At 36.9% G+C, this 22,682-nt stretch overlaps 1 pseudogene; it reads right to left on the bottom strand.

Moving 5' to 3' along the window:
- Positions 1-5,244: 5,244 nt before the first annotated feature.
- Positions 5,245-18,893, bottom strand: LOC101429444 (F-box only protein 33 pseudogene; annotated as a pseudogene).
- Between the last annotated feature and the right edge of the window lie 3,789 nt (positions 18,894-22,682).

The following is a 22,682-nucleotide window of genomic DNA, read 5'->3' as shown; positions in this document are numbered from 1 at the left end:
CGAGGGGTCGGTCTCACAGGGGTTGCGCGGTTTGGCTGACGGGGTCGCCCGGCGAAGCCGGCGACGAAGGGGTGGCCCCGGAGAAGCAGGCGACGAACTGGGGACAAGGGAGGCCAGGCCCTTGTCGGGGGCTCTCAGGACTGGAGGGCGCATGGCAGAAGAACTACCGCAGAGACAAGGTAAACACGCAAGTCCACTTTATTGAGGGAGAGGCAACAGTTTTATAGGGGCTGGGGAAGGCTGATTGGTCAAAGCCACACCCTGTTCTGATTGGTTGCCGGCGAAAGGTCAGTGGGCGGTACTGAAGGGGGGAGGGGTGGTGGTTAGGGATTGGCTGTCGCTGTTGCTGGGGGAAGGGGCAGGGTTTAGGGATTGGTGGCTGCTGTTGCTGGGGTGGAGGGCAGACTTGAGTTTCCCGCCCACGCCTGGCTGTTGCTGCTGTTGGGGGGAGGGAAAAGGGCAGACTGGATTTTTCCGCCCACGCCTGGCTGTTGCTGCTGTCGGGGGAGGGGAAAAGGGCAGACTGGAATTTTCCGCCCTGCGCCTGTGCAGGGAGAAGGAAGAAGAAGGGTGCCGCCCCACAGGCATTGTGTGGCGCCATCCGGGAGGAGGGGCGGCCACGGAAGCATGGCTGCCGAGAAGGGGAGACCCGAGGGCACTCTGCGCCCATGCCGAGCTCCCTTCAGGGGTGGCGGTGAGTCCGACCAGCCACCCTATTATGGGGGCAGCGGCTTGGCCTGCCGCGGCTGCTCCCCCGCCAGGCCAGCAAACCACACTTCAGCCCGAGGGGTGACCGCAATTGCTGACTAAGCTGCATTATCCTTAATGGCCTATTTCAGAGAACTTTATCTGTGGGTTAAGGCTTTTATTCCTGAGTGAAGTGGGGGTCAGAGAGTCTTCTGAACATTCATTCCATGATGAACTCTGTCTCCTTCCACCTTCTAATGGATCCCACCAGTGCCCATAAGATATTGGTTTCATTTGCTTTTCCCATGCAGAATAATTGTTTTGTTTTATAATGGGACTAAGGAGGTAGTTGTGGGTGCATTTCTACAATAGTTGCTGTCGTTCTCATTAAACAACACTAGGAAATAATCTATTATTTCTATTATTTGTTTTGTTTTCTTCTGCATAGCTGTTTTGTGTATTCCCCTACTTTTGGAGAAAAAGGCTGCAAGACAGTATGGACATGGCCCCTGTGAAATTCACTCTAACAATTTTATCACAGTCAGAGTTTAGAAATTTATTAATAATTAATAGTTTAATCTTCTTACTAACTTTTGTGTGATCTGACAATACTGAACCCCACTAGGTTTCAGTGTGGGTGCTATTTCTCTTTTTTAGCACTTCACTCTCTTGAAATTTTATGATTTTTCTTAGCTCCATATGTTAATTTTTTTCTATATTGAGTACATTTTGAAAATTTGTGGTTTTCGAGATCTCTTATTTTTTTGTTCGTGTAAGAATAATAGCAAAATTATTCTCAGCTATTTACATGGCCACAGTGAGTATTAGATTACACTTAGATTGGAAACAACAGAAACTCCAACCACCAGGTTAAAGATAAACAAATTTAAGCATATGGATATACTGAAAAACTATTTACTGTTCAAATTAATGGACACAATACACAATAACATAAGAATGAATTATTAGAGCTATGCTGAGTGAAAGAATCTAAACAAGTAAAAGTCCATAACAGGTGTTTCTTCCCGGGAAGAGCAGAGCATCAGCAGGTCTCACCCTGAACCACACACTGTTTCTGAAGTTAAGTCCAGAATGAGTGTAATCAAGTGATAGTGCTTTCTTCTTTTGTTCATGTCCCACCCATGGAATTGAGGCACATTCTTATGCATGGCCCCCTGAGGATAACGCTTTCTGATTCATGGGGTTCATTTAAAGCAAGGAGCGGCAAAACTGGAGGACCTCAAACTCGTCCCATTTATGCACCAAATACTCACTGTCTAGAATCGGGGTTTCTTTCAGAGTGAGGTTTTCATTTTCCCATCCTCAGTTTTAGAGTTCAGATGAAAGATCTTGGCTGAATTCTTTTGAACAGAATTGGGAGCAGTTGCAACCTCATAATTTCCTCACAGACGTGTCATTGTGGTGAAGGTAATTGGAAGAAGAATGGTGGACTAGTGGAGACACAGTCTAGACTGAAGACTAGATAGTTGACAAGAGAGAACTGGGGAATAAAACAGCTGACAGCAGATATCTTAGGTTAGGAAAAACCCCAAGCCCTGACCTCATAACTAACCCAAAGAAATATTCAAAATTGATTAGATTAAAAATATTTAGACCTAATGATGTAGTTTTAACAAATAGAGCAATTAGATAATCATTATTTCTGTATACCAGTGAGGTATGACCATTTGAAGAGTGGAATACCAGTAAATCTCTCAAGCCAGGATGACTGTTGGAATAACCAAATCTGCACCTCCCTGAGGAAACTACCAGAAACTTAGCACAAGGGTGCAAAATACTTTGTTGAATTATTCCAGTCATCCACTAAACAAATATGGAGGCACAAAATAAGCACTAGGGGAAGACTGGCAATATCTGGACTTACTACAATATGTTACCCAGATTGCCCAATTTCCCATGAGAAATTATGAGATATACAAAGATGCACAAATGCATAACCCATATACTGGAGAAATGCATGTAACAGAAATTAGTTGTGGAAGAGTTCATATATTATATTTAACAGATTACTTCAAGTAGTCATTGTAAATGTTTTCACTGGTAGAAAACTAAAAAATAGCAAAGGAAGATATATTCATAACATTGTGCCAAATAATTAATATCAATAAAAAGGCACTACAAAAAAATCAAATGGGAATTCTGGAGATGAAGAGAAAAATAAAATATTAAGAAATATATCTAGACATATTCAACCATATAACTGAAATAGAATTAAAAGAATTATTATAATTACTAATTAGAATGTGACATAATATTTATAATGATAGAAAGGAACACTTTGAATGATGTGCCAAATAAATGAGAAAAGTTTGATGAAATGGAAAAATTTCTATAAATACACAGTATTATGAAAATGTTTCCAAAATAAATAAGTGATCTAATAGACATATAACGAATGAAGAGATTTTTATTAGTAATCATAACTACCCAAAATGAAAATTCAAAATGAGTATACTTTCATAGATATATTCTATCATTCAGAGAGAAATTAATCACAATTCTTCCAAAATTGTGATATCAATTTGTCTTCCGAATATAGGGAAAATATCCTCAAGGATTTATAGAAAGAGCCAGTAACATAGAAAATAATTACATGTCATAAAAATGGTGTTTTCCCCAAGGGATTCAAGATTTACTTAACTTGCATCAACCAATTATTAGAACATATTAAATCAATAGAATAGAAATAAAAACTGGATGATCACCTCAATATACAAGGAAAAATCCCCTTAAAATCCAATACTTTTTAATTAAGTACTATCAATGATCATGGTACAGAACCTTTCTTAGACCATTAAAGGACATTTACAAATAATGGACCATTAACATCATTTTTTTAAAGGATTGTTGCAGTTTAACTCTAAAAGTTTTCATGCTTCATATACAATAAAATATATTACAATGATCACTTTTTAATGCTTAATTCACTGATTAAAATAATATGAATTTAACATAAAATATATTACATCAGTCATCTGGTCAAACATTTAGCTGGTTTCCTTACAGTTTCTGTCAGGAGTTATTTTATCGGATCATATTTATAAGATAAAGCCTCACCATATCTGGCATTTACATATATTGTGTCAGTGGATTCACACTACTGAGGTACATATAAAATCTGCATGGTATGTGCTCCCTGGAGAAAACACAGTGCACACCTGTCAAAAGGTCATTTTAATATAAGATATTAAACCATTTGTAAATCACATATAAATTTTTCCATAAATAGAATCATATCTGGTCACCTCTTACATAAATTGTGTTTCCAAAGCTTACAATAGAGCAGCCAGGTCTCAGCAGTTCTGGGCACCCATATTAGCTACTGGCTTTATTATTGCACTAAACACACAACACTTATTTAACACTAAACACACAACATTCATGCCACTTAAAACTGGGGTCAGGTGAAATGTCTCACAGAGACCATATCTATACCACAGTTGCCCTGAAATAGTTAAATCAGGTTATAAAGCCATTCAAATATAACAAGATTTTAAAATATACTTCATGGTATGTTCTTCATGTACCATAACAGCTCATAACTGTGATAGAGCAAGTTTTCCATTCTTCCTTTCTTACCTTTGCATTCACTATTCAGTGAACGAGGTGCATTTTTTTTTTCAGAGTTCTGAGGTTGCTGACTGACCCATAGCACAGCTGTTTGAACACAGCTAGAAATTCAACTTTAAATATTATAATCTATCAGTATCTGGCTGGCCAGAATGGGCTAGCCCCTGCTGGCATGTGGGCACTTCTTCATTTATGTCTATTCTTTGGCAGATGACACATGTGCTGACAGAAAAACCCAGTGACTTGTTGCTAGTGTTTTCATGACTAATGTTTGCTTGAAAGCATGTGTGTCTACAACTTTGTGTTCAGAATACAGTTTCTTTAGTTCCCCATTATTTAAAAACTGGGCTAAAAAGCTAACAAGAATGTATGAAATAATTGATGAATAAAATTAAGTCAGAAAGAGTTTTAAAAATCCAACAATTTGAGTTTTCATGTTTATTTAAATGTGTTTTAAAAAAAGGATTAAGGAACGTTCTCTAACCTTGTACTATACAATATTTGGAATGGTAACTGGTGATATCAACTATTGTATGTGGAATTAAAGTTAAAGTCTTGACTTTTCTGATAAAGAGAACTCATTTGGGATTGAATTATCCTACCTTCTTCCATTTCAAATCAAGATTAATGAAATGCTGTCAGAATGCACGAATGCAATGCACTGTATGTAAATCCTCCAGGCCATGGATATATAGCTATATATGTATAAAAATAATTTGGCTCCTGAACTCTGAACTCTGATATACAAATATTACAAACATCAAAAAGGCAGAGTAATTCAGTGTCAAACAAAGTTAGCCTGCAACCTCAGGTAACCTTCACTTTTTCTCCCTAAGATTTGATAACAAGTCCATGATTCATGCAAGCCCTATACATTGTCACTTTGAACTTCTAAACCAATACCTCACTATGTTCTTTGATCAAGAAGTAGAATAACCATATATAATCTATAAAGTTAATATTGATTTAAAACAACACAAAGGGAAAATGGCTGTGGCTCAATCGATTGGGCTCCCGTCTACCATATGGGAGGCGCTGTGTTTGCATGCCAGGGATGTGAAGGCATTCCATGTGCAGGACACCATGCCAATTTTGACACAGGCCCAGGGATACCTGCACAATAGGGGTTTGCACTGTATCCACATCCTGGCTGGCAAGTTCACCTTGGTCAAAATCAATGCTTTCTTTAGTGACTTCAAGCACTTTTCAATCAGAGCCAGGGAGATGAGCAGGGGCAATGAGGTTGTGTGCCCACACTGTGTAACCATGAATTGCAAGAAGAGAAAGCTTTGTGCACCTCCATGCTAATAAAATCAATGAATTTTCATTTCAGTTGTCCCTGAGATCTGGAAAACAGATGTGTCAATCACATCATTCATTAATTTAGAATGACTTAGGAACTTGTCATACTGCCTGGATGTGTGATCAACATGAGCCCCTGAAACATGAGTGATATAGCTGTCCAAGGAATCCTCTCTAGTGGAACACTGGGGTTCAAAATCTTTAACATATCTTCACTCTTGCTATCAAAAGTCATTATATAGACCAAAGGTTGGTGCTCTTTTGTGACAGAGCTTTCCAATACTCATCATTTGGCATGTTGTCCAGAGACTTGTGCATCATTGAAATGTTAAGGGCCAGGAAAGAAAGTCACTGCAAAGGAATGTGGTTGCTCTCGGTTAAGATTCTTGCCATCTCAGCTGTAAATGCATGGAAATCCAGGGTAGTGAGTGTAGATTCACAAATCACTCCAGTTCAACTGTGGAGATTAGTGCTATTGCCAGGAATATTGTTGTCCAGTAAAGTCAGGTGCTCCATGATGTTGGCAATAGAATTTGAGAGATGACAGTGATGTTGGGGCTATAATTTAGAGCATAAACTCACAGGACAGCCATTTTAATTGCCTGTTATTATTCAGTACATCTTCAAGCAGCTGCTGAATTTGTTTGACATTTTTGCCATCAAGGTCCATCTTGCTGAGGGATGTATGTCACAAACTTCCTTGCTGTTGTAGAATGCATATATCTCCAGAAACACTAAACTTCTGCAGGCTCCAGGTGTCCCAGATGCCAACCAGCATGCAAAGCACCAGCTCTGAGTAGAGGCATAGCACTTCCAGCCACCAAGTCAAGAGCTGCAGGGGCTCCAATTTTCTCCTACAGCCGCAGTGCCCACGTTGCCACCACTCAGGCAATACTTCATAGCAAACTCCACATGCAGTTCTTGCATAAACCAGCTATGCTTGTGCATGAAGAATTCAAGCCAGGCTGCTCCACAGAAGAGACTTGGAGACTTATGAGGGGTTGTGGCCAGAGCTTGGACTAGAAGAAGCAATGGTGCCAAGGTGAGGAAGAAGGCAAGTACAAAACCAGTGGGGCATGGGCAGAAAGTAGAAGAAGTGCACAACCAGCTCACTGGACAGCAACAGGGGACATGCCGCCTGCCTGCACAGAGCTATCCCTCTCCACTGACCAGCGCAGTCTCCCTGCATGCCACCTCCAGTCCCCAGAGCATCCCTCACAGCCACTGCCATGCTACTTGGGTGACCGGCTTAGGTCCCAGCTCCAGGCAGTCAGGATTGTGACACTGACCACTATCATTCTTAATGCTAAAAGATGGGATGGTATTTCCCTTAGATCAGTAACAAGATAATAATTTTGGTCATGACTTCTTTTATTCAAAATGTTACTGGAGATTATTACCGGTGCAATTAGGCATGAAGAATAATACAGGTTGTAAAAGAATAAAGGATATTGTTTAAAATGTATGTAATCTCATATAGAAAATTCTTAGGAATCCAAAACAATCAATTGGAATAAGAGAGTACAGCATAAGATTAACATACAAAAACCAATTGTATTTCTATACACTGGCAATTATCATTCCCAAAGTGAATTTAAAATAATTCCATTCAGAATAACATTAAACAATAAAATAGTAAGTGCTTAGGAATAAATTAATAAAAGTGCTAAACATATTTTGAAAGATAAGGTATATTTTTGAACATATCCAGGATATAAATAAATGACATATCATTTAATGTTTGTGTTTCAGAATACTAAATATTGTTAGGAAAAAACTATGCCCCAAGTGACTTACAATTTCAACAATAACTCATATGAAATTTCCAGCTGATTTATTTATATTAAATGAAAAACTGATTATAAAAATCATGTTGTTGTGACAGAGCAAAAATACAGTGGGTGGTGTCATGTGTCTCAATTTCAAAGTTTACTATGGTACAATGGTATTTAAGAAAATGTGGTAAAGCTAAGAAAAGATAGACATATGGGTCAATTAAATAGAGTGCATAGTCCAGGAATAAATCCACACATATGTGATTAATTGTGATAAGTATGTCAAAACCTTTCAAAGCATAAAAATAGACTTTTCAACAATTGATGATATAAAAATAGGAAATCATGTAGAAAAAGAATAAGTTTGGAAGTTTACCTTACACTATCCACAAAAATAAACACAAGATGATTCACAACCTTAAATGTAAGAGCAAAAACAGCATTTATCTAAGAATAATGCATAGGAAAAACTTTTATGACTTTGTATTTAGCAAAGAATTCTTTGACATTAAGTCAAAATTATGAGCAACAAAAAAAAATAGATAAAATTTGACATCTTCTACATTGAAAACTTGTACTTAAGGGAATCACCATTAAGACTGTGAGGCAACAACCCAAAAAATGGGCATCTTCCATCTCCACAAAAATAAAAGAATGCAAAGAATATGTATATGTGGTTAATAAGTATATGAAAAATAGTGTGGCATGATTTTTCTTTAAAGAAAGCTAAATCAAAATTACTTTGCAATACCACTTCACACCCACTGAAATGGCTAGCATAGAAACAAGTATTGACCAAATGCAGTGAATGTGCCACAATGATGAAAGAAGTTGTTGATGTGGGAGGAGTTGGGTGAGGGGGGTTGGGGTGTGTATGGGAACCTCATATTTTTTTAATGTAACATTAAAAAAATAAAGAGATGGTTAAAAAAAGAAACAAGTTATTGAGATGATGCGGAGAAGTAGGAAGCCTGTTCCACTGCTTCTCTTAGGAAAATAGACATGCAGGTCCTCAAATGAGTAAACATAAAATTCCATACGACCCTGCAATTCCACTTTTAGTAATATACTCTCAAAGATTGAAAGTGAGGATTCAAACATACCTGTACACAAAAGTTCATAGCATTTTTACAATAACCTAGGTGTGGAAGCAATCCTGGTGTCCATCAATAGATGATTAGTTAAACAAAGTGTGATATACACTCAATGGAATTTTATTAAGCTCTGAACAGTATGAACTTCTGATGCATGCTAAAACACAGACAAATCATGAAATGTGTTGTTGAGCTAACTAAGTCAACAAAACAGGTAAAATTTGGTATGATTTCACATAGAAGAAATTTCAGGAAGAGGAAATTCATAGATACAGGAAGGAGAGTAGAGGTTATCAGATTCTGGAACTAACTGGGGATTAATTCTTAATGGTTGGGCGGCAGACTTGGCCCAGTGGTTAGGGCATCTGTCTACCACATGGGAGGTCCGCGGTTCAAACCCTGGGCCTCCTTGACCCATGTGGAGCTGGCCCATGCACAATGCTGATGTGCACAAGGAGTGCCCTGCCATGCAGGGGTGCCCCCGCATAGGGGAGCCCCACGTGCAAGGAGTGTGCCCCATAAGGAGAGCCACCCAGTGTGAAAGAAAGTGCAGCCTGCCCAGGAATGGCTCCGCACACACGGAGAGAAGATGCAGCAAGATGACGCAACCAAAAGAAACACAGGTTCCCGTGCCACTGACAACAACAGAAGCGGACAAAGAAGACCCAGCAAATAGACACAGAGAACAGACAACCAGGGTGTGGGGCGGGGGAAGGGGAGAGAAATAAATAAATAAATAAATAAATAAATAAATAAATAAATAAACCTTTAAAAAAAATTCTTAATGGTTAAAGGATTCTGTTTAATGTGATAAAAATATTGTCATAATGAATGATAGTGCTGATAGCACAAAATTGGGAATTTAATTAATATCACTGATTGTACACATGACAGATTTAAGTGGGAAATTTTGTGTTGCATTTATATTAATGATTTTTTAAAAATGAATTATTATTTTTTACCCCGAGATGTACCTTGGAAAATATTGGGGATTCACATATACCACACCTCCCTCTCTTACATTTCCCCCTATTGATATCATCTTAACTGATTATGGTACATTTGTTACAATTGATGAACACATATTGAAGCATTGCTATTAAGCATGGTGAATGGTTTACCTGGTGGTTTACATTTAAACTGTGCATATGTACAGGTTTTGAGAAATGTATAATTGTCTGTATCCATCATTGCACAATAATGGAGAAATATTCAAATGCTGTAAAATGTCCTGTGTACCACATATTCTTTCCTTTCCCTCCCCTTGGAAACTATAACAAATAAGTTTCCATTTTTGAAGAATAATGTTCATATTTACATGCATTAATATTGAGGGTTTGGCATTCTTTTCTGCTTACTTTTATTAGACACTGTCTACGTTCTGGAGAGATTATTCTCATTTGAGAATGCAGAAGGACTCACCAGAATGAGAGTTTAATATTTCTTTGTATATTGTGTGGTTCTCCCCCCACTGAATTAACACATTATGGAAAGATACATAAATACATATTCCAAAGAAACATGCCCCAAGGCACCACTTTCCACACATCCCTGCAGTACTGATGCCCTTCACAAGGTGATGCTCTCCTGCCATATTTGCAGAAAGCACATTCCCACAGTTGTAGTTTCAATCATAGACCTACAAATCCCAAGAATTCTGTTCCTTCCTGCAGTACTTCCCCTAGTTCCATGGATAGTCCAACCCAACCTCCCACCTGATCACCCTAACATTCTGGCACCACTGGCCCTGCTCACATCCCTGCACTACCATCACTCCATTGACCCTACTCACATCCCTGAACCACCATCATTCCCATCTATTGTTTTAGCTAGAGAAATATGGCAAGAGAAATAAATAAAAGACATCCAAATTGGAAAGGAAGAAGCAGAATTTTCACTATTCACAGATGATATGATCCTATATCTAGAAAATGCTAAAAAAATTACAGCAAAGCTATTAGAGGTAACAAACAAATTCAGCAGAGTGCCAAGATACAAGATTAATGCAATAAAATCAGTAGAGTTTTATATACTAATATTGAGCAATCTGAAGAAGATGTCAGGAATACAATTCCATTTACAATAGGCACTAAAAGAACAGAATACTTAGGAATAAAATTACCCAAGGACATAAAGCATTTGAATTTAGAAAACTAAAATATGTTGTTAACATAAATTTTAAAAAAGATGTAAATAAATGTAAGAACATTCTGTGTTCATAGTTTGGAAGACTAAATATCATTAAAATGTCAATTCTATCCAAATTGATATCCAGATTCAATGCAATACCAAAAAAAAAAAAACCCAGCCTTTTTTAAGGAAATGGAAAACACAATTTTCAAATTTATTTATAAGGATAAGGGACTCAGAATAGGCAGAAACATTTTAAAAAGGAAAAGTGAAGCTGGAGGACTCTCACTTCTGGAATTTAAATTATATTACCCAGCCACAGCGGTTAAAAACAAGACAAAAACATATTACTGGTAAAAATTTAGACATATAGACCAATGGAACTGAATTGGTGGTTCAGAAACAAACTCTCACATCTATGGACAAATGGCTGTTCACAAGGCTGTTAAACCAACCCAGTTGGGGCAGAAGAGTCTATTCAACCAGTACTGTTGGGAGAATCTGATATCCATATGCAAAAGAAATAAAGAGAACTCCTATCTCACACTTTTTCAAAAATTAACTTAAAATGGACTTAGGACCTGAATATAAAAACTAGAGTTAAAAAGATCCTAGAAAAAAATGTAGGGAAATCTCTTGAAGACCTGATAGTAGGAAGTGGATTCTTAAAACTTACACCAAAAACACAAGCAACATTTCTTAAAAAAAGATAAATGGACCTCTTCATACTTAAATAATCTTATATAGAAAATAAATAAATAAATAAATAAATAATCTTATGATTCAAAGGATTTGTCAAGAAGAAAAGTCAGTCAAATCAATGGAGAAAATGTTTGGAAATGACATATCTGATAAGGGTTTGGTTCCCTTGCTATGTAAAGGAGTCATACAACTCAACAATAGAAGAACAAGTAATCAATTTTTAAAATGGGCATATTTCATTAGACATTACTTCCAAGAGGAAGTACAAGTGGAGAGAAGTCACATGAGAAACACTTTCAATATAACTATCTATTAGGAAAATGCAAATCAAAATGAAAATGAGATAACATCTCACACCCTATAGAATGGCCATTATTAGAAAAAGAAAACAAGTTCTGGAAAGTATGTGGAGTAGCAGGAATGGTCCTACACTCTTTTTCAGAAGGTAGAATGGTTCCACCTCTGTGTAAGACAGTATAGCAGTTCCTTAGGAAGCTAAATATAGAACTCCCTCCAGAAATCCCTCTACTAGAAATATATCTAGGGGAAGTGGAAACTGTGAGGCAAACAGATATTTGCATACCAATGTTCACAGTGGCATTGTTCACAATTGTCAAAGATGGAAACAATCCAAGTGTCCAGCAACTGATGAATGGATAAAAAATACACGTGGTATTTACAAACAATGGAATACTATGCTGCTGTAAGAAGAAGTGAAATTGGGTCACATATGATAAATGAATGAACCCTGAAGACATTATGCTGAGTGAAATAAGCCAGACATGAAAGGATATATACTGTATGGTCTCATTAAAATGAACTAAATATGAAGAATAAACACAGGGTGTTAAAACCTATTGTTTGCTAGGAGATAGGACGAGGGCTGAGAAGGGGTACTGGCCCTTAATATATGTAGAAATTTTTATAAGCTTGACTGTGAAAGTGTGGAAATGGGTAGAGTTAATGGTAACACATTGTACGGTGTATAACTAACATAACTGGTTTATAAATAGGATTGTGATAGAAAGCGGTAGTCTAGGGATGTGTATGTGAATTGAAAGAAAGAAGAGAACAATATAGGGACTGAATAATATAGCAAACCTGATGTGGATGAGAATTGTTGTTACTAGTACAAATAAAAGATTATTATTCTATAACTAGAACAAATGTTCATCATTATTACAAGGTGGTAAAACTATGGAGATGCTCTGAAAAAACATAATTAATATAACCTATGGAATACACTTATCACCAATATTGTAATATTCTTGCATCAATATCAAAGAAATACTGTGTTAATAGTAGGGGGTATGGGAAAAAAACAGATGTTCACTCAAGATCATCATTAGTTGTATTAGCTTGATGATGTTATGCAGATATTCCACAACAATGTAATGTGTTGGGTGTTGGTGGAGTGATGTGTGGACATTTTGCTCACTTGATTATTGTTTTGTAAGTTCACAACAAATTTAATAAAACTATTTAAAAAATAGCTACAGCATGCTGTATACCAAATTTTCTACTCAATTAAAAAAACACAGGACAGCAAAACAGAAGAAAATATACAGCAGAAATGTAACAGAAAATTCAAGGATAGGACATTAACACCTGAATGGAAGCCGAGATTTCTGTACATAGAATTAAAAGCCAGAAATTCCTCTCCAACAAGAACTGAAAATAAGTCTCAAACAAGTACTTTTCCAAAAATGTTCATAGCAGCACTATTCATAATTGCTAAAAGATTAATACAACCCGGAAGTCCATCAATTGAAAGGATAAAAAATATGGTATACACACATTAGATTATCCATTCACATGTAAACCAGATAAGTGTTACAGCATGAATGAGCCTTGAAAAAGTTATGTTTTGTGAAAGGAGCCAGTCACAGAAGACCTACAGATTGCATGATTCCATTTCTATGAATAGTCCAAAATTGGTAAATTAATAGAAAGGAAAAGAAAATGATTGGAAGCCAAGGTTTGAGAGAGGAAAAGAAAGGGAGATGATCAGTTAAAATGTACAAGGTATACTTTTTGGTTCATGTAAATATTTTGCAAGTAGATACAATCTTGTGAATGTACTAAATGCCCTGTATTTTACACTTTAAAATGGTTAATTTTAGGTAATGTGGAATTCATCTAAATAAAACCTTAAAATAGAAAATGTAGGACTATGCAATGTAAGATATAAAGGAGCCATGAAAAACTGAGCAAGCAAAACTGTACTAAATTTTAGTGTCTACCTATGCACACTCACTAGAACTATAAAAGAGTGTGGCAAGAGCTGACTGTATATAAGATGTTAGCATCTACTGTCCCATGGAAGGAAGGGCTATGATTTTAATGAGGAACATGGGAGATGACCCATTCTCTTTCCTACCCAGTGGGAGCTACAGTGGCAAACATCTTTTAACAATTCACTAGGTTGGATAATTTTTGTATCGCTGTGCTCATTATCATTAATGAGTATAATACACAATGTAAAATTACAAGAAATTGTAGCATTTGTTAAAGTGCTATTTACTGATTCAGCCTCTTTGATTTAATTTATTCCCCAATCCTACCCAAGTCGCAGCACAGATATTTTTTAAGGTAAAACATTTAAAACTTTCTAAGTACTGATAGGAAAAAATCAGTTGTTTATTTTTCCCTCTCTTTTAACATGAACTAAGTCTAACAACTACTGGAATATGCAGCACCTTAGGTCAAAAATATGAAGAAATGAATCTGAAGCATATTTTGAAATATTCTTTATGTTCTATAAATTACCTCTATATTTCCAATTTCTTAAACTTAAATCATCAAATAATGGCTCAGTAAGGGGAACTTGTCCCTGAACAGCCCCAGATTCTAGGATGCCTACCATGTATACTCCATGGAAGCAGCATTATCACTGAAGGAAGAAAGGATGGGTCCAGCCAGTAGAGAGCAACTAGGACTCTCTGACCACAAGACCTAGCACCAGGGGGAGGGGCAGAAGGAAGGTAGGGGAGGGTTTCCTGAATAGATCTGTATCTTTTCCCTGCCTAGTGAATCTGCTTCCTCTACCCCCACCCTGGGATATCACTCTTCTTCCAACTCCTGTGCTATCCTTATTTGTTTACTTTCTGAGAAAAATAATACCTTTGCTATTCAAACTTGCAAGTGAGATTCACATGGCTTCCATTAACAATGAATTGCACCAAGCCTCAACTATACAGTTTTAAGAGCTTTGTAGCACTCTCTGGACATTTTTTTTTTTTCATTTCCCAACAGAGCATATCAAACATAGTATTGTTTAAGTTTCATTTTATTGCTGTCCTAGAATTTACAATACTCATTTCTTATTTATTGTGTCAACCTTCACATAGCACTCTCCCACAGTAAGTCTAGAGTGGGTAGTTGATAGCAACATATTTGCAATTATTCCCTTCTATCCTCTCTAAGATTATTACATTCAGTGTTCTATACAGACTTATGATTAAATCTAAATATTTTAGTGACCTAAGGACTGTGACCTTCACAAGTGTTCCCCACTTGTGTATATTTCTCCTGACTCTTACTCCCTTTCCTAACTGTAGACTATTTCAAGTATATTTCCTTAAGAATCTTAACCCTTTTAAAAAAGTAATTAAAAACCTTATTTTTAGAGAAGTTTTAGATTACAGGAAAGTTACTTCAATGTGCCTCTATGGAATATGTAAATGTTTAGCTTGTCATAGAGTGTTATCTCAGTGGATGTAGCCCCACACAATAAACAAGAAAATATTAAACTCCCAAGCTGCCGGGCAAGGTTTTCAGTTTGAGGAACAAGAAACTCTTGAGAACATAGGCAGTGCCGAATAAAAGAAAACAGATAAATATTTCAAGCCTTCAATATTTTTGCAAGTAATTAGGAACATTAATCTTCAAAAATTGAAATGTAGTGAAATGTGGTTACAATTCCTCACATTCCAGGAAGGCCTGATGTTCTCAAAAAGAGGGAATTGTTTCTCTTGAGAGAACTGGTGGCTTCCAATGAGGAAAGACAATCTAGTATGTCAAGTCCTAAGAATTGCTGCACGTATCTGTGAATCTGGATCAAGCAGTGAAGATTTGTTGTCACTGTGGGCACTGAGGGGAGGGTGAGAGGGAAATAGTATAGATGGAAGCAGGGTAACTGGAGGGCAATGAAAGTGTTTCAGAAGATGATGCAATGATGGATATTGGACATGTTAAATTTGACTAAAAATGTATAAAAGCCTATACGTTAAAATGTAAACCATAATATAAACCATAATGTAACTAAAAACTTAGAAATTTGTACAGTCTAAAATATAAACGATAATGTAAACCAAAATGAAATCCTGTTTGATAGCTATGTTTCAATATCTGTACATAAGCTACACCAATTATAACATGAACACATAAAAAGTTCATTGCTGGGGAAGGGGGGAAAAGGTTTAATGTTGGATATATAGGAGCCCCCTATATTGTATATGTGACTTTACTGACATCTTAAGCTTTTATGAAGGCAAAATTAAAAGTAAGAAATAAAAGGGTATAGACCCTGAAGAAGAAATGAAAGAAATTGTCTTGACACTGTACATAAAGGGCAGCACATACTACAGTGTTGAAATGCAAAATGTTAAAAACAAAGTTTTATGATATTTTTTCATTTTTAATACCCCAATTTATTTTATCTTCATTTTAGTTTTTCTAAATTAGTATGTATTCTATTTCTAATCCTTAAAACTATCATTGTTATTTCATTTTCCTATTAATTGAATTTGGCAATATAATAGGCTTCATTTTTATAAGAAGTTTTGGATGACAGAGGGGTTCAACTATAGCAGGGGAGGAACACTCATGTGGGGTGTTATTGATGGGTGACACAAGGTTCAGAGGGAGTTCTCCAGGGCATGTATATAGGGTATACAAAAATGTTCAGATATTCATTGGGCATTATCATAGTAGTTACAGTTACAACTGACAATTGAGGGAGTGCTGAGTTACTATCCAGGGGAGATTTGTCACATTCCCCAATGAAAGAGCAACAATCCCCCAAGTGTAAGGGCAAAGACCAGTGAAGAAGGATAGTCCAATGATGAACCCTTGATACTGATGACAATGCTTATGACCCAGTGTGCCTGAAATTTCAACCAGGTCAGAGATACAGGGTGCCTTAGAGTTATTTCCTGAGAGCCTCCATGTTGCTCAAATGTTACCATTCTCTACACCAAACTCAGCATGTAAATGCATTACCTTCCCCCCACTTTGGGACATGACTGCCAGGGATGAACCCCCTGGCACTAAGGGATTACTACCAGTCACTAACTGGTGATGCAACTAGAAAAAAGACCTTGATTTAAAAGGGGAAATGGTAAAGACAAATGTGTTTATATGGGTAAGCATCTTCAAAAAAGAGTCAGGAGGTCATCAAAGGTTTCATGCTTATGTACACCTCAGCGGATCCCAGAGACAGCCAAAGTAGATATAACCACAGGTACTTGTGCTCCTGAGAGCTAGGGAGACACACCGGTTCTCTGATCATGGCAGTTGGCTCTGGAGTTCAGTGTCTTGTTAGTGGGCCTTACTTTGGAATTTGTGTTCCTGAGTATGATGGAGTTGGACTCAGATGTGACATTTCTACACATGCCTCTTCTGTCACTTTTACTGAACCTGTGGTTGGCATTGGAGTTTGTGTATATTTGGGGAACTTGCATCTCTGGGTTGACCATGTGCCAGCTGTGCCCTGAAACTCAACAGAGTTGCAATTCCTTTTCTCTGGTTCATTGGACTTATCTAGGTAAGCTAACTGGGAATTGAATATGGTCAACCACCACAACAGGGAACCTTCAGTCCCTACAACTGCAAGCAGGAGAATCACATCCTGCTTGAATTTAAGCCACCCTCTCTTTATAGAGGTGGAGTGGACATCACCATCCCAAAGTCCACAGGATGGAGGAATAAAATATCAATTAGAGTGGACTTATTGGTATTTTACTATAGAAATACTGTGACTAGTAATTGAAGAAACTGTAGGATTGAGGTGGAGGAAGTGGCCATGGTAGTTGTTGAAGGCAGGGAGAGGAAGAATAGATGTGATATTGGGGTATTTTGGGGATTTAGAGTGGTCCTAAATGATATTGCAGGGACAGATGCTGGACATTATGTATCCTGCCATAACACACTGAATGTACTGGGGGAGAATATAAACTAAATATAAACTATAGTCCATGCAGTGCAGCAGGGCTCCAAAATGTATTTACCAAATGCAAAAGATGTGTCACAATGATGAAAGAGGTTGTTGATGGAGGAGTGGGTGGGGTGGAGTGTGGTGTTTGTGGGGACCTCTTTAATTTTTTAATGTAGCATTTTTTATGATTTATGTATCCTTAAAAATATAATAAAAATGTTTTAAGAAACACACAAATAAAAGTTTCCACAATAATAAAGGAAAGCTTGATTAAAGAAGCAAAGGAAATATATGGCAAACTTGTACCAAATGATTGCTATTAATAAAGGGATAGAAATATTTTAAAGAATCAAATGGTTACTTAGATATAAAGTATAACCAATTAAATAGAGAATGTTACCAACATGTTTTATTAAAGTCTTATTTACACACTGAAAAAAAAAAAAGAATCAAATGGAAACTCTGGAAATAAAAGGAATAATAATTGAAAATTTTAAAAAAGGAATCACTCACTATACATGTTCAATTATAGATGTGAAATGGTAGATTTCCCAGAATTATTATAATTACTAGGAGAGGGTGTAATTCCTGCAAACATTAAATAATGATTATATTTAATGTCTTCAAAAAACATGTTAAAACATGGATCTTAGATGCATGGAAAAAAAACATCAAAATACCCAAAATGATGAAAATGAATCTCAAAGAAATAAATAATCTGAATATACATATCATAAATGAATGAATAAACCAATTAATTACAATATTTCAAAAAATTTTTCCAAAAAATAAAAGTGAGAAGTACACTTCCCAATGCATTCTATAAAGCCCACATTATCCTGGAAACAAAAATAAAAGAACAGGATTTTCTGATATCTCTACTGAATTTGAGAAAAGAAATTCTTAAGGAGAAGAAACAGGTGTTTAAAAATACCCTCCAGTAATTATATTTAATAATTTTACATTTTTATATAATGTATAATAATATAATATAATTAAACATGTGGTGAATATTATTTTTACATGTCAACTTGGCAAGCTTATTGTGCCCAGGTCTTTTTCCTTCACATAACAAAATTAAATACTTATAATATTTTGTAAATAATTTGAATACTTAGATTACATAAATGTTACATAGAATATATTGGGGTTCCCATATGTCCCATTCCCCACACTTCTTACATTTTCCCACATTGGCAACATTTTTCATTAGTGTGGTACATTCACTGCAATTGATAAAAACATTTTGGAGCCAAGCCAATAACCACGGATTACAGTTTACATTTCAGTTTATTCTTTCCCACTCTATTCTGTAGGCTATGGCAGGATACATTATTGTCTGTATCTGTCATTGTAATTTCATTTTTGGGGCCCCCATAATGCCCCATATTATACCTGTTGTTCTCTCTTCTTGCCCCCAGAATCTACAGTGGACACTGCTTCCACATCTGTCATCTTTCTGCCAATGCTAGAATCACAATGACTATAAAAGAATACTAGTCAGTCTACTTTAGTACATAGCTCATTCTACAATTCTAAGGACTATGGGGTGGTGATGCTCACTCCAACTTTAATTGAAAATGGGGACCTTCAATCATATCTGGCCAATGGATAGAACTCTCCTGATGACAGTTATAGACAGTCTCAGTTCATTGGTATGCTGTTTGTCCATCATCACCTTGTTAGTTGTCCTTGGTGAGTCCAGTGAATTGGAGAGTAGGTGTTGTTACTCTTTTGAGATTCAGGGCCAAGCTTGCATGTGAATATCCCCAAGATTTAAGTCTTTTGGATGTACACTTACCAACTCTAGTACTAATTATAGGATCAAATAGAAGGACAGAAAAGCCATGTGTAGGTAAACCACAGCTGAGTCCAACTCTGTCACACTGGGGAGCAAAAATGCTAAAGTATGGCCCACTGGCAAGCGGCAAAAGTCCTGAGCTATCTGCCCTGACTATAGTGTCTGGATGTCTCCATAGTCTCAGGAGCCCCTCTATTTGGGGTAGTATTTATTTTGTATGTCAGTGAGATCCTGTAATGATCTCCTGAGTCTCTTTGAAGTCTCAGCCCTATAACCTCATTTGATTTTACCTTTTCCCCTTTTGGTCAAGACCTTTTTTCCTCAGTTGCATTTATGTTGGTACTTGGTTGCAACCCCTGAGTGCCAGGGAGGCTCATCCCCAGGAATTAAGTCCCATGTTGGGGATAAGTTATTGCATTTATAGGCTGATTTTAGCTCAGAAAGTGGCTACATTTGAGCAACAGAGATGTTCCCAGTAGGTAGCTCTTAGTGATGCCCTGCACTTTGGTCAAATAATGGCCAAGTGTAGCTGTGGAAGTATTTTGTATAAATCATTAAAATAAACATTCATTTGACTTCAGGTAAAATGGGCATTCATATCCAAAATCAAGGACTGGAAGTATTCAGGGGCAGTTTTTCCCACCAAATCTATATTCATCTCACTTATTTAGCCTGTGTAGAAAGCAAATGTGTCATTGAAGATGACATTAGATTATTATAAACTTATCTAGGTCTTGATTCTTACTCCAGCTGCTAATCCAGGTATATTATCATTGCTTGAGCAATTGAACACATTGCATGGTACCAGGTATATAGGTATTGATCCCTTTGTTTCCTTAATTCCTACAAGGAAAGACAATGAAATAACAGTTTCTTTCAGGTGGTAAGGCCAGCAATACACCTTCATTTTCCAACTCACACATATCTTCCCAAATCTCTCTCCAAATCTAGGCCATTGGTTCCTTGAACACCATTCCCTTCCAGAAGCCAATCTAGTGTTTCAATACTCTGATCACATTATGCTGATCAGGTCCAGTGAGCAAGAAGAAACATTTATTCTATACTAATTGGACAGAAAAATTTATGTCAGAGGACTGAAAGCGAACTGGACAAAATTCAGAGACCACCCACCTATGTGGAATTTCTAGACATCCTGTGGTGTGAAACTTGTAAAGATAAATCTTCTTAAGTGAAGGATAAACTGATGTACTTGGCAAGTCAAAATCTGAAACAGAGACAGAAATCCAAGTGGAACACTTTGGATTTGGGAGACTATGTAATCCACATTAGAATTTGTCTTTCTGGTCCTTCTGCTGAGTTACTGAAAATTCTGTTTGTTTTGAGTGGAGACCCAAACAAGTGAAAGCTCTTCCAAACATACAGACTTTATGCAAGCTTCTATTCCACTAGCCCATGGGATCCATCAAATCAATAGGGTGGAAGAGCCAGTGCAAGATAAGAGATGTTGTTTGAGACTTTGGAAGGCCTGCTTAAGTGAATCACAAGGCAGACAGTTATGATTGTGGAAAAATGGTCTGCCTTCCTTTTGGGAAGTAGATTTTTCATTGCTACTGGGTCTTAACAGAGCATAATTCTTAGCGGTACACCTCCATGGTACCATGCTTAATAAGTTGCTCATCATGAACTGGTTATAACTACAGAATAGAATACTGAGCCTAGATTTCATACAGCCCTGTTTTTATGCAGGTATTACTCAAGTGTAGAAAACTCAGCACTACAGCCCTTTTCTGGCACATCATAGAAAGACTGTTTAAATGGTAATCCTCACCACAGGGAAAAATTCAAGCAAATCATTTTCATCTTCATGATTCTTGAAGGGAGTTATGGCCAGAGTTGCATTTGAGTGGTCATTCATGTGCTGTGATGAATGGTTTGGCTCTATGCTTAGGTACATGGAAGGAACTCTGTTGGAAATTTGGTGACAATGAGATCTTTGAGAGAAAAATATAAATAGACTTTAGTAAGAAGGGGCAAAATCAAGAATATTAATGCCCCAAGTTAATGCTTTCCTAAGAATGATCCCATTAGAGAAGGAATTTAAAAATGAAAGGAATTGATTGACTCTTGCTCTGGTCTCCAGTCTGCCTCTTCCCATTGCAACTCATTTCATTCCCCAATCATCTCACAAATAATCTGACTAAAGGTCAGTAATGGAAAATGTGCATGGGCTGAGCAACTTGGTCCTCCACTCACAAAGGGTGACCTGGCCACAGCCACTTTTGGGTGCCCAAACTGCCAGAATCAGGGACCAAAAAACAGTCTTGACACTGAACATATCATTGAGCTGATCTGTCCAGTGTCAATTTGATTACACAGAGTCATTTATATCATGCAAGGGGAAGTGTTTTCTTCTTGCTTGAATAGACACTTAATCTGTATATGAATTTGCATTCCCTACAAGCAATGCTTCTATGAAATCTATCATGCTTGTACTAATTTAAAGCCTTATACACCATTATGGAGTTTCATAAATATTATTTCTGATCAATGGATTCACTTCGTAACAAAGAAGTGGTGCAATGGACCCATGCTCATAGAATTAACTGCTTCTACCATGTTCTCCATAATCCTGAAGGAACTAGCCTATTAGACTAATAGCATGGAAATTTGGAGATTCACATATATTACAGTGTCTTCTGGTTAAAACAGTCTGCAGGTCTGGGACAATGTTTTCTTCTATGCTATATTTACTCTAAATCAGCACCCAATATATGGTTCTTTTTCTCCCAGAAAAAGGTTTATGGATACATGAATTGAAATTTGAAAATATGAGTGGCACTGCTCATAACTACTCCCTGGTGATCCAATTCCAAAATGTTTGGTTACGTCTTTATGACTTAGGCTCTTCTGGCCTGGTGTTCTTAGTACCAAAAGAGGCATGCTTCAAACAAGGGGCACATCACGATTCCATTGAACTGTTAAGACTGCTACCCAGACACTTCTGGCTCCTCATACTTCTGAAGCAACACCAAAGAAGGGATTTACTATATTACTTGAGGTGACTGATGCTGATTACCAAGGGGGAGGGGGAATTAGATTACTACGACAGAATGGAGGCAAGCTAGAGAGTTACTTGATTGTGGGAGATGATATAGGACACCTCTTAGTAATAGCATGCTCTGTGAATAGAATCAATGGAAAGCTACAACATCTCATTAAAGATAATTATTAATTGTACATCCCATTAAGGAATGATGATTTAGGTCACTCCAGCAGACAAATAACAGCAATAATCTAATCTCAGGAACTACCTGAGGGCAAAGGGGATATGGAATAGTTATTGAGAGATGGTAGTGATAAATACCAGGTAAAAAGCTTATGATAAATCATAAAAATGAGCAATACAATTATGTGTAGTTCTTCATTTAAATGTATATAATTGTATGTATTGTATTTTTGTTTTCCTGACTTTATTTTCCACA

The sequence above is a fragment of the Dasypus novemcinctus genome, chromosome 19 (genome assembly GCF_030445035.2).
Source record: "Dasypus novemcinctus isolate mDasNov1 chromosome 19, mDasNov1.1.hap2, whole genome shotgun sequence".
Classification (NCBI taxonomy): Eukaryota; Metazoa; Chordata; class Mammalia; order Cingulata; family Dasypodidae; genus Dasypus; species Dasypus novemcinctus.
This window is presented reverse-complemented; position numbering and strand designations above follow the sequence as displayed.